We start from the raw sequence: 12,551 nt of genomic DNA on the forward strand, positions 1-12,551 counted from the left end.
CAAAAAAGGTTAGCAACATCATTGCAACACGTTCACCAACTTGTCAGACCTCCTACTTTGTAGTTTTAACCTTGGAACATCCAACCTATAAAAACACCAGGAGCACAGTAAATGTTTGTTTAATGAATGAATGAATTAGATACTCAAAAAATGACAGCTCATATTAGTGATTATTAGGATAATATTTTATAGTAGTACATGTGTAAATCTACTGTTTGGTTATGGATAGGACGTTTTTATTTTATAGCTGATGATTTCCTAAAAATTATGAACTTAATGAGTGTGAGGAACATGCCCATTTGTTTTATATCTCCCAGCTCCTTACCACAGTACATGACATATGAGTATATATTTGTGGCATACACATACGAATTAATTTTTGTACTAAATTGTTGATTCCCAACATTTTGTTGAATTTTTTTGAAGGAGTGAAAGCTGAAGAAGGTGTCTTTTAAAAACTTACAATCGATATTTAACAGTTATAGCTAATTGAGGGAGTAAATATTTTCTAGTCTCTTTAGCTAAATGCCATTGTAACTAGCTACTATTGTCTGTCAGGCAATAAACCATATCTGATACTAGATTTAAAAAAGTAATTTACAGAATTTTTGAGCTGGAATCTAGAATAATTTCATTTAGACTTAGAAGGCACTTACGATTCTTTAGAACACTTTTTAAAAGTTTTTTGCTTGCAACCATATTAAGGAATACATTTTGCATCAACACACAGTTTGCATACATATATTTAAAACTGCAAAACAAAATTACAAGCTAGCCTTATAATGTATCTTGTTTTCTATATTTTCTATTCAAATTGAGTCAATTCCATTTTATTTTATAAAAATACTAGCTGTGACCCACTAATGGAAAAGGGACCCATATTTTGAAAAACACAAGTGGACACTGCACATGTTTTCTAATCTGAGTCCCTGATGTGAAATAATTTTCTCAAGTTGCTGACACTAGTAAGTAACAAAGATGGGAAATTCATAGGGAGAAGATGAGTTGTTTAGATCATAAATGAAAGATAAAATATTTACAGGAAAATATATTTAAGGGAAATTTTGTCACCAATAGTATTCTTTGAAGTGGGGAAAGTGATTGTTTATATATTATAGCATTTCATATACCTAATAAAATATTCTTTAACATTTTATAATGTAATTATAACTGTAAATAAAAAATCTACTAGAAGTAAAACCATACCCCTTGAAAACATAAACATCAATCATGCTTTCTACAAATCCGCCTTTATAAGATGTTCTCAAAGTTTTACCTCTCACCCTCTCCTTTGAAAAGAGTTTTCATTCATGCATGTTAAAAGTATATAATCCAGTTCCTCTGATTGAACACTGCCCAATATTGTGACAAACATCAAGGAAATATTCAACCAGCCAAATATTAGTGTATGCTGTGTCAGACATCATTGGAAGCACTATCTCATGTAATTTTAAAAGCACAATGAAAAAGGCACAGGACTGTGCTCTATGATGTGCTTTTTTTGTGTAATGCTATTTATGAATTTCATTTTTTTCCCCTGCAAGATCATGTTTGAATAATTAGAATGATAGTACATGAGAATGAACTAGGGTCAGAAAGGAATAATTTTGAATAAGCCCACATTTTCTTTGAGATGGGATAAGCTTTGATTGTTTATCAAGCTAGATTGGTCCACAAAGCACTTTAGAGTGCTTCTCTTTTATGGTCAGGGTTTATTTAATTCAATTTATATCTCCAGACATTATGAAAAACTAAAGCAACCTCTTAAATTTAATAAATCTTAACGGCGTTTTAAAATGGAAATTATTTAAAGGATAACATAATTGATTTTGCAGTATTCAACATCTTTATCAAATCATTTATTTAGAATCTACTATCTGCTTTGTTCTGTCTTAATCATAGTGAATTAAAGTATCCCACAGTATGAAGCAGTTTATAACCTCTATTTACTTTGACAATTATCCTTCAAAGTAAATTGGTCTCACTACAACTCATAAAAATTACCATAGCTTCTAAATCTTGTTATTGTTTCTAGTTAGTGAATCATAACCATAATCCTTTTGTATTTAAGGGGAAATACTACTTATTTCATCTTCATTCCATGTCAATAAATTTTCACTGTGACGTTTGGAGGAAAGTTTTCCTTAGAGTTTTATTTACCAAAGGCCAGATTAACATGGAATTGTTTTAGGAACCTTTTGACAATTGTTTTTTATTACCTTTGTAAAAGATTACATAACTTAATATGTTCCCCAAAAACACAAGAGCCTAGGCCCCTTTTGCTGACACAACCACAGCATTTACGCATTTCTAATTTTTCCAAGTTTGCAGTCATTTACAGTATACATGTTTTAAAATGTGCTAGCCATTTATTTCACATCCAATTATATTATTTTAGAAAGCAAAGGAGAGTCTCTGGGAAACATTTCCAATGAGGTCACTTTGGTCCTTTCGCAGTAGAATCCACAAACTGATAATTACCCCTCTGTGCCATAGTTGTAACAGTGAAGAGGAAAGTACATCCAGAAAGAATACACCCAGAATTTCTCCCACATGGGCAATAAATTAGAGCTGTTTCTTTTTTGAGATTTATAACCATACTTGAGTCTACTTTTTCTAGCAGTATTTCTTTCATTTCCCCGATGTGCCTATTCTCTTCTGGTACACACATACATCTGTGCATATATATTAGTCCTGTGCAGAAATATATTTTCGTAAACATCCCTTTTGGGTACCAAACATCCAGGAGTCCCTATATCCTGTAACTGTGACCCGATGGTCTCTGGAGCCCATCTAGACTCCATTTTCTACAATACAACTATAACTGAATACTTTTAAAATGTTCTTTACTTGAAAAAAGTATTTATTCACTAATTGCATTATGGGTAAACTCATGCAAAATATACTGAATATTATCTTACATATTTTTATAGTAATTTTATAGTTATATTTAAGTTATTCTGTTACAGATGTAATTTTATTTTTTTAATTAAAGTTTATTGGGGTGACAATGGTTAGTAAAGTTACATTGGTTTCAGGTGTACAGTTCTGCAACACATCATCTATATATCACGTTGTGTGTTCACCAATGTGGAAGTTCCTCTTCCATCACCATATATTTGATCCCATTTACCTTTATCTACCACTCCCCTCCCTCCTTACCCTCTGGTAACCATTAAACTATTATCTGTGTCTATCAGTTTTTGTTTCTTTATTGGTTTGTCTTGTTCCTTTGTTGTTTTCAGTTTTATATCCCACATAGCAGTGAAATCATATGGTTCTCAATTTTTTTCTGTCTACTTATTTCTTTTAGCATAATAATCTCAAGATCCATCCATGTTGTCACAAATGGCACTATTCCATCTTTTCTTACGGCAGAATAGTATTCTATTGTGTATATATATCACAACTTCTTTATCCAATCATCTATCGAAGGATACTTTGTTAACAGTCCCTCTTTGGTGGTTTGGTAGCATCACTCTAGCCACAAGTGAGTAAGTTATCCTCTCAGACCTGTAGTTTCTGATGCACCTTATCTGCCACCAGGCCACAAGATCATTTACTGGTCTTTTTCTTTCTGTAGTCTTTCTGACTACTCTTGGCCAAAGTTGGTTTGAAGTCCAGTAGACACATTGGGATGAAGTGGCCATCTCATCTTTCAGATCATATGCTTTTTTGCATGTGGGATGGCTTATCTAGTCAACCCATGGATTTATTTAAAAAAAAGATTGGTTTTCTGGCAGAATGCAAGAAAACAACCTCCCTCTAAATCCATTCCATCAACCCCATCCATCATCACCTCATTCCTGAGCAAACAGCACAATCTCAAATGCTTTAAAAAAATTAACATAATTTTCAAAATTATACTTAACATTCTTTATCTGAAAAACTGAGGTAAGGAACAATATAGGTGTGCTGCAAAAACTGCCACTCAGTTCAAATTACTGCCACCTCACTACAAAATTTTAGCATTTTAATAACGTGCTTCTGCTCATGATGTTTCTATTACAGATTTCTTTTCCATGTTTTAATAATGGACTTGAACATTTGTCCTGTGGGTGGGGTGGAGGCAGGGACAAGCAGAGGAGGAATGATTTCAGTTGATGTAATTTTTCTAGCAATAGCAAGATTATGGAATATTAAACATAACCTCAATCTAATCATTAGAAAACAGACAAACCCAAATTGAGAGCCATTCTACAATAATAACTGTCCACTACTCATCAGGGAGTGGCAGTGGCATTATATATTGCCCTTCTAAGCTTTAAAACAAATGCTTAGTCTTAAGCACTCATTGCCAGATTCTAATGTCATGTATGTGATGGAATTAAGAGCATAGACTTAATAGTTATGAAAGAATCTTCAAAGTGGTTTGTATTCAAATTTTACATACCATGTCATAAAGGGGGTAGAGTTCTTTACATTCTAGGTAACAGCAATGGATTCTTTGCCAACATACACACATACATTGCTCTTCCACGAAACTTGCTGGGCTCTAATTCCAGGTTGCACATTATATAATAGCTATGTGAATTAAGTAATTTGAGCAAGTTATTTTAACTTCATGGAACCCTAGTTTCCTCATATGTAAAATGAGCATAATAATGCTTGCTGATTATAACAAGCATTAGAAGTAATAAACTTGAAATTCCTCACACAGAATCTGACATATGACAACACACAGTGTTATATACCAGTTATTAAGTACTTACTGTATACCACACTGTACAAATTGCTCTTTGTAGATTATTTCATTTAATTCTTACAACTTCACTTTACAGATGAAGGAACAGTTGGGAGTGGTTAAATAATTTCCCCAAACCATGATATACTCCTTCACATAGTAGATTCTTAGTAAATAGTAGCTGTATCATTTTGGTCTTTGGAAGCAGATGCTGTGATAGTGTTATGAATGCAAGAGGTTTATTAGAGGGCACTCCATGTCAGAGATAAAAGGGGGAGGAAGCAGAATAGGATTCGGAAAGCTTTCAGACCACAGTGCTCATCTATTACCTGTGAAAGAAAAGAGTAGGAACGAGGATTGGACAGAAAGAGCCTCACACCGTGATTTAGATCTGATGTAGTATCAGCCAACTCAATGGGAAAGTTCCAGGGCAAAGGTTACCCATCCGAGGAAGCCTACACTGGGCTGAAATGGCCAGGTCCTAGGACCCCTACATGTTCAGTCGTTGGCTACTGGCTGCCAACAAGGGCGTGGCCTCAGCTTTCAAGCTGAGATGAATCTTGAAGGCTCTAATAGCTAGAGGCTGTCAGCTCCCTGCACTCCTTGCTGCTGAATAGGAAGTGAATCTTGAAGGGTGATTCTAACTGCACCTCTGTAGCTGCCACAGTAGCCATTATTATTCTTTCATGCTGAGTATAATCTTTCAGTTTTGATGAGAGGTAGAAGTGTGTGTTCTGTAGTACTAGCTAGATTCAGAAGTTATTTCACATGGAAATTACATTTCAACTCCAGAGTGTCTTTTTCTGGTATATGATTAATAGCTCAGCCATTGTTGCCTTGTGTTGAAAAGACACAGTAGAATATATATAGCCCACAGAGGCTTGACAATTTGCTTGTTTTTTTATGAGACACAAGTCAGTAATTATTTATTTTCTTGGGTTGGGAATTAATGCTACTGCTACTGATAAATTACCTAGAACTTCATAGTTATCTTTTCCCTCAGATTCTAAATATATCCAAATAATTGTAAATGTTAACATTTTACCAAGAATAACAGTAGAACTCTGAAAAATGGCTTTCCAAATAGCATTTCTAAAATTCTAGAACTCAAGATCTCCATGAAGTACTAGAAACTTCCAAAGACAATACACTGAGAATGCCCCTTGATAATTCATTGGGTAGATCCCATATTATCATTGATGATTGCTTCTTAATAAATTTAAGCAAGGCCAAATTTTATCAATACTTTGCCTCCCAAAAAGACCTTCATTGCCACCCTACTGCTCTTTTCCCTTCTAAATGTCAAGGCAGCCCTAGTTAGCATTTTTCGTGCTGCACAGATGCCCTTTGAGGAAGGACATGCATGACAAGTGGTCCGTATTCTGGGCTGCCAGAGGAATGATATAATGAAATTGGTACCTGATGGAAGGAGACAGAGTACATCACAGACTCACGTGAACAGCAAAGTTATTGAAAGATTATACATTTTAAAGAAAGAGTTACAGCAACAGGAGAGGAGTGGCGAACAAAGAAAACTTCGGCAGTCAATTTCAGGGAGTATTTACATGAGACACAGTTGCTGTGAATCTCACTACACAAATTCAGGTGTGCAAGGACAAAATTTTCAATTTTGTAAAACTCAGTTTCTATGTGAGGTACCATTCTTGGAGGAAGACAAAAGTTTAATCTCAGTAAGGTTGGAATTTGTCCTATACTGCTGCCTTCTTTTCTCAAGGCTCCTCTGACTGGTGAGTGAAAGTGATACTCAAAATATTTAACAACGCATAGGGCAAGGTCACCAACTGTGGTAGAAGCCTTTAAGATGGTCCCCAACCGTTTTCACTTCCTGGTTAGTACACCCTGTGTAGTCCCTCTTGCACTCAATATGGATGACCTATTGTGGGGACAGTCCCAGAGAGCAGTTTCCAGGCTCTTGACCTCACGTGGAAAGGTGCTGGCTCGTGTAGCAGATGGCCATCAGCTGTAACTAGTTGGCCATCATCTATCACCAGTTAACCATTAGCCACTAATATAACTGCCGTGACTACACTAGGGGGAGTTGTTGGTTGTTTGGTTGGCAGAGAAGCAGACGGCAGATTGCGCATGGTGTGGAGCCTGCTTCCTGTATCTCCAACCCAGCGGCCAGCGAGACTTTAGTTGTATGAACCCTTCATCCATGGCTCTGTTGGTGTCCCTTTTTGGCCTCACCATATCCTGCTTTCTAATGCAGGGAGTGGGACCAGAGACCCTGCACTACACTTATATTGTCAACAGGATATTTCAGAAATGATGGAATATGACTTCTGGGCTAAGTCATAAAAGACATTGCAGCTTCTGCCTTGCTCTCTCTTAGAACACTCATTCAGCTGCCATATTATGAGGACACTCAAGCGCTTCACAGAGAGGTCCACCTGACGAGGAAGTGAAGCCTTCTGCAATGGCCAGTATTAACATGTGTGTCATGTGCATGTGAGTGAGACATTTTAGAATTAGTTCCCCAAGACCAGTCAGGACTGCAGACCCAGCTGTCTTGATTGCGAGCTCATGAGCCAAATAGCCCAGCAAAGCCGCTCCAAAATCCTTTACCCACAGAAACTGAGATAACAAATATTACTGCTTTAAACTGCCGATTTGGCCAGTAAACTGTCATACACTAGGTAACTGATACACCAACCAATCAGAAAGTATACAGACACTGGCTTTAGTGATTTTACGCGTGATGGATCCTCCTCTGCTATCCCAGGCATTAAGCCTTTAGTTTGGGGTGAGTGAGTGATTCTGAGTAAAAGGCTGTTTATCAATGAATACAGAGTACTTTGATAATATATTAAGTACAGCCATACCAGTTATATATCAGTCATGCTTATGTAGTCTCAGGCATTGGGAAGCCCACCTGGTCTTCCAGTCAGCAGTGTTAGACCTTGTTTCTCTCCACAAGCACCTCCTGTGACTCCTAACTACTTTTGGTTCACATGGGAATTTAAGGTTCCCTCTCTAGACATACCTTCCAGCCTTTTATTTTCCTGGGTGCTCTTACCTCCGTGAGACTCTGACTGGACATAGGGCATCTTTCCCTGGGAGCCACCAAACTATGTTTATCAACTGCCCTTGATTCTCTTCTTTTCTACTCCTCTTGCCTCCATTTCCCAGCCCTGTGAGAGTAATATCTTAGTCTCAGGGAAGATCCCTCCAAAACCTCAGTGCTTTATTCCCTGGGCATTGCCATATTGTCGTACTTGTGACTTATCCAGAGGCACCTGTGTATATCCTCTTTTTTTTTTAATTAGGTAACATTTATTGAGTCTTCAGTGAACAGGAAAGATACTGTGTCGCCCTCACGGCACATTCACATTAGTATTCGAGACCGCTGAAGGTAGATGGGAACTCTGAGAGCAGTGCTGGCCCGGGTCTTGATTTCAGAGGTGGTGGAGGGGCATCCTGAATGCACATAGCATGTTAAGAAGCAGTCCTCTCACCGATCTCTGGTGCAGGACCATATATCCTCTTGGATGGGTTTTGAAAACCAAAACCAGAGAGATGAGGTTTCTGCCTTCCCAGTTTCCTCCCTCTGAGACAATGATTCGGTTTGGAGGAGAGTAAGGCAGTTTCACTCTGAGAGAGAGAGTGTGGGGACAAAGCCCCAAAAAACAGTTTCCAGGCTCTCGGCCTCACATAGAAAGGTGCTGGCTCGGGTAGTAAATGGCCATCAACTGTGATCAGATGCCAGCAGCTGTGGCTAGTTGGCCGTCAGCTGTAACCCGTAAGCCATTGGCCACTAATATAACGGCTGTGGCTATGCTAGCAAGAAAGGAATGGGGGCTAGCGAGAAGATGGTGGCTGGCAAGCGCGGACTGCTGTTAGGCAGATTATGTAGATCCTGCTTCCTGTGTCTCCAGCCCAGCCGCCAGCGAGAATATATTGGTTTGACTCCCCTACTTATGGCTCCGTGGGTGTTCCTTTTTGGCCTCACCGTGTCCTGCGTTCTTGGGCGGGGAGTGGGAGCTGAGACCCTGCACGACAGAGAGTATCACTTTTTGCCTCAAAAATGTTATCCCACTACCCTGTCTCAAGAAAATATCTGCTCACTAAAGAACTGTTGTATTGGCTGGGACATGATTATTTCATCAAAGTTCAGCAAGCTCTAATTATAGCCATTTGTTCTAATTCCATGATGACAAAGCAACCCATTGGTTTGCTGTTCCAAGTGCCTAGATACCTTAAAGGAGATACTTTGCTCACCAGGCCAATGTACCCTACTCATATTTTTTATTGCTTTCCTAGAGAAATCCTTGCCTGACTTCCCTAGATGTGGGCTGGGGGCCCTGCTCATATGCTCCAGTATTCCATGACTTTCCTCTCCCTGAAAGCACTTATTCCACTGTATTATTATCATTACTTATTTGTGTCTATCACTAGATGCTAAGCTCTATTCAACACGTGTATGTGTCATGTCCATGATCTGTCCTCAGAGACTCAGTAAGAATCTGTGGAAAGTCAGAAGCTCTATTAGATCAGTGCTCACTAGTTTGGGGCTTTATAAACCAGTAAAATTTCAAGGAAAAGGGGGGGGGGGACCAATATAACGTGCTTCACTTGCTAAGTGAAGACATTAAAAGTAACAGCTACAATTTAGCTTCACATCATTTTATCTTAAAATCGCTATTTAAACACCAAAGGAGTTAAAGGATTCACTGAAAAACAGTCCCTGGAAAGGAGTTTAAATTTAACTTCTTTACCAGAGGCCAGTGACAACTTCTACCTGAATTGGCACCTCACGGCAGACACATTTGAGAACCGCTGATATCTTCGTAAATCCCTTTCTACTCTCAGATAAGTTAAGGCAATTTGAAATGTAATTCATCTATTTTCAAAGGGGTAATGTATAGATTTTTTTTTTTAAAAAAAGAAACACTCCTAAATAGCTAAAACTTGTTTCCTATCCTTATTATCTATGTCTTTAAAGAAAAAAAAGTCACTGAGCATCTTGGCACATGATTCTCAGCTGGGACCTATTACCCTCTTCAAGATTTTTTACTCCTTCCCAGTAAATGTCTGAAGAAGTGAACATATTAGAAAGTGAGAACTACTGTAATTTTGTTTATTTTTAAAACATGTTTGGCAAAGGGTTAGTCTGATCTAAGAAGAAAAATAAAATTATAGTTGAAGTATCTCATGACAAAGTATTTCTAGCAAATTTATTTTGGATATAGCTCTTGTCTCATAAATTCAGCAAAATTCATTTTGGTTAATATGTTACACTAAAGTAAAGTAAATGTATTATTAGTGTTTCATTTAACAACTTGCAAAACTTCTCAATCTCATTGACAAAATAGAGGATATATAAAGTGCGTTTTTGTTGGACCTGGAACAGAAGGTCTTGTTTTTTCTGCCAATAGATGTGGTATCAACAAATGGGAAAGACAATGAAGAAAACAGAAGCAGTGTTTCTATTTTAAATTTCATATTTTGAGGACCCATGGGATAAATTATAGCAGGCTTGTGAAAGCAGAGCCATTAAATTTAGGAGATGGAAAAGATGAAATCAATGATGCTGTAATCTAGACCCTTGACCACACAGGAGACTCCCTTTCAGTTCCTGCCTGCATGCTGTGTCTGTTGTAATGCTCCAGGCTGGGAGAGAGTTCTGAACCTGACTTATACCTTCACAAATCTATGTTTTCTTTCTTTCTTTCTTTCTTTCTTTCTTTCTTTCTTTCTTTCTTTCTTTCTTTCTTTCTTTCTTTCTTTCTTTCTTTCTTTCTCCTTCCTTCCTTCCTTCCTTCCTTCCTTCCTTCCTTCCTTCCTTCCTTCCTTCCTTCCTTCCTTCCTTCCTTCCTTTCTTTCATTTTTATGTTAGGTTGTATTGTAACTTCCTTGCTGTCCTTAGGAAGAAAAATAAAGGAGACATTAATATTCTAGTTTTAGTCCATTTTTTTTTCTTACAGTAGTAATGCTGAAAGCAAAAGCATGTTGTTTTCGGTTATAAAACAATTTTGCAGGTAAATTTCACAGCTAAAGTCCAGCCTCTAAACAATATCCATAGGCAGTAACAAAAATTAGAAATCTCATGAATAACAGATGTCTGTACACTGTAAACTCTCACGAGGAATTATCTTTTTTTTTACACAGTGTATTTTGCTTCATCAGCATTGTTGGAAAATAAGTGTCTAACACATTTAACTCTGGTTTGAAATACACAATATATAAAATCAATTTTGTGAAAAGTAATCTATTTTAATGCATTGGTTGCCCCAATTATGATACTACCTAATGTAATATATTAATTTAGGGAATAATTAATTTTGTGTCCAGAAATGGTATGTGTGATTATCATTAATCTAGCCCAATTCAATATGAGTCTAGGTAGGGCATAAAAGGTCAGATTTCCACCATATATATTAAAAAATGTAAACTAGTCTTGAAGGTTTTTATGTATTAATATACTTGTTACATTTTAATCTACACTTTACTAATCCATATACTTTAAATTTGTAAAATCTGCAGGCAATCGTCTTGAATTTTCAGCCAGATGTCCAGAAAGCCCAAATGGTTTCTTAAGTTCATAAATAGCTAATAACAGCTTTAACCATTAAAAAAGAGTTTTTCCATTTTAAACATTCTAGGAAATGAAAAACAAAATAAAATAATGTTGATAATCATATTTTGAGACATGTTAATGATAACAGCTAAATGTTTTTTGAACTATCAGGAGCTAAATTTGGTTTATCACTTATGAAAATAGTCATAACTGACAGCCTAATATCAATGAGTAGATACTTCAGTGTCAACACAGACAAGATTATCAACCTGAGCTGCATGCTAAGCACAATTAACTGAAATACAAAAGTTCAACCAGAGTACACTGGTCTGCTTTTGAGCATTCTCTAAAGTTTTAGATCACAGTGACTTACGAGTAATTACATGAAGCTAACTTATAGAGCCAGTTTTTTAAATTAGAAAATACAAAGAATATCTTATTTGAGGAAGGAGAAGTATGTATACTCAATAAAATATAAAAACTTTATGCTGAAAGACACTGGTAGTTGAGCTTCTGAAATAATATCTTTGAATTACCAGTGGACAAATCTATGAGGAAACAATTGTTTTTGAAAAAATTGTCACTCAGGAATAGACATCCAAATGCAAGAGAGGCATGTAAATAATAATCTGAATAAATATATGACACAAATATAAGGACATGCCATTTCTCAGGGTTACTGCCAAAAAAACTTGATTGAATTAGTTGATTTTTTTCCAATTGCAGCTAATATTCTAAAACAGTGATATTCTTTGGAATCCTAAAACTTTGCCCTGGTTTCTGGATTTACCATTTATTAATAATACGACCTTGCATAAGTGCTTGACTATCTCATTTGATAGAAGATAATAATACCTATCTCAGATAGTTAAGAAGATTAAATGCGAAAATAGCTGTGAAAGCACAGCACTGTACCTGACACATGAATAACATAAATTTTAAGTGGTAAAATAATCACTGTAATGAAGGCATCATTTCTATTTTCTTTTCCATTCAGCATTCAGCTCTAGTACAGGATGATCTAACAAACTGTGTACTATTTCCTTGGTGAAAGTTAAATAGAAGCCTGATGTATATCTAAAAATAATATCTTTGGAAGAAGCAAAGATAATTTTTACTTGTTACATTTTAATCTACACTTTACTAATCCATCTACTTTAAATTTGTAAAATCTGCAGGCAATTGTCTTGAGTTCTCAGCCTGATATCCAGGAAACCCAAATGGTTTAAGTTTATAAAGTAAGCGACTACCTACTTTACACTAACTTGTCTATGAAGATGTGGAATGCAGTGAGATTATAATCACACCTGTCTCACAACTCTTCCCACA

General features: G+C 36.5%; 1 protein-coding gene across 4 annotated transcripts in view; it reads left to right on the forward strand.

Moving 5' to 3' along the window:
- The window catches only part of EIF3E (eukaryotic translation initiation factor 3 subunit E), a 231,524-nt gene that overhangs the window by 2,714 nt on the left and 216,259 nt on the right, over nt 1-12,551 (forward strand). The gene's annotated exons all lie outside the window — the stretch shown is intronic.

This window comes from Rhinolophus hipposideros (genome assembly GCF_964194185.1).
Source record: "Rhinolophus hipposideros genome assembly, chromosome: 13".
NCBI classification, from domain to species: Eukaryota; Metazoa; Chordata; class Mammalia; order Chiroptera; family Rhinolophidae; genus Rhinolophus; species Rhinolophus hipposideros.